We start from the raw sequence: 915 nt of genomic DNA on the forward strand, positions 1-915 counted from the left end.
ATGTGTGTATGTATATATCAATGCATACAGATAGAAATATTTTAGCATATTTTTGTATCTACAATAGATTTGTGAAATAATCCTTCATTATAAAATAAAATGGTAGCCGGGCGCCGGTGGCTCATGCCTGTAACTCTAGCTACTCAGGAGGCTGAGATCTGAGGATTGCAAGTTAAAGCAGACAGGAAAGGAAAGTCCGAGAGATTCTTTTTTTTTTTTTTTTTTTTTTTTTTGGGTCCGGTCGTGGGGCCTGAACTCTGGGCCTGGGCGCTGTCCCTCAGCTCTTCAGCTCAAGGCTAGCGCTCTACCACTTGAGCCACAGTGCCACTTCTGGCTTTATTCTGTTTGCTTATGTGGTGCTGAGGAATCAAACCCAGGGCTTTGAGCATGCAAGGCAAGCGCTCTACCACTGAGCCACCTTCCCAGCCCAGTCCGAGAGATTCTTATCTCCAATAAACCACTCAAAAACCGGAAGTGGCACTGTGGCCCAAGTGGTGGAGTGCTCGCCTTGAGCTGAAGAGCTGAGGGAGAGCACCCAGGCCCAAGTTCAAGCCCCACGACAGACGAAAAATAAATAAATAAAAATAAAATTAAATGGAAACAAAAGTTAATAAGGAGCAAAACAAAGGGAATTGTCACACGTTTCTTGTTGTTGAATATAATATGAATTGTGAGAATCAGTTTGGCAAAATCATCTCTACTTTAACAAAATGGATAATAACTATTAAATCCAATTCATCTATTTGCCCTTATTGTGCATCCTCACACATGAGTGTCAAAATCAAACCACAGTTTCTGCCTTCGTATTTAACTCACCTGTTATAAGTTAGAGGATAGATGAAGTAATCAAATAAAGATTAAAATAATAGTAAGTGAGGCTATGAGTTAGAGCTGAAAATGATTTTAAATATGATA

This window comes from Dipodomys merriami, unplaced genomic scaffold (genome assembly GCF_024711535.1).
Source record: "Dipodomys merriami isolate MVZ:Mamm:240054 unplaced genomic scaffold, mDipMer1.0.p SCAF_23, whole genome shotgun sequence".
NCBI lineage: Eukaryota > Metazoa > Chordata > Mammalia > Rodentia > Heteromyidae > Dipodomys > Dipodomys merriami.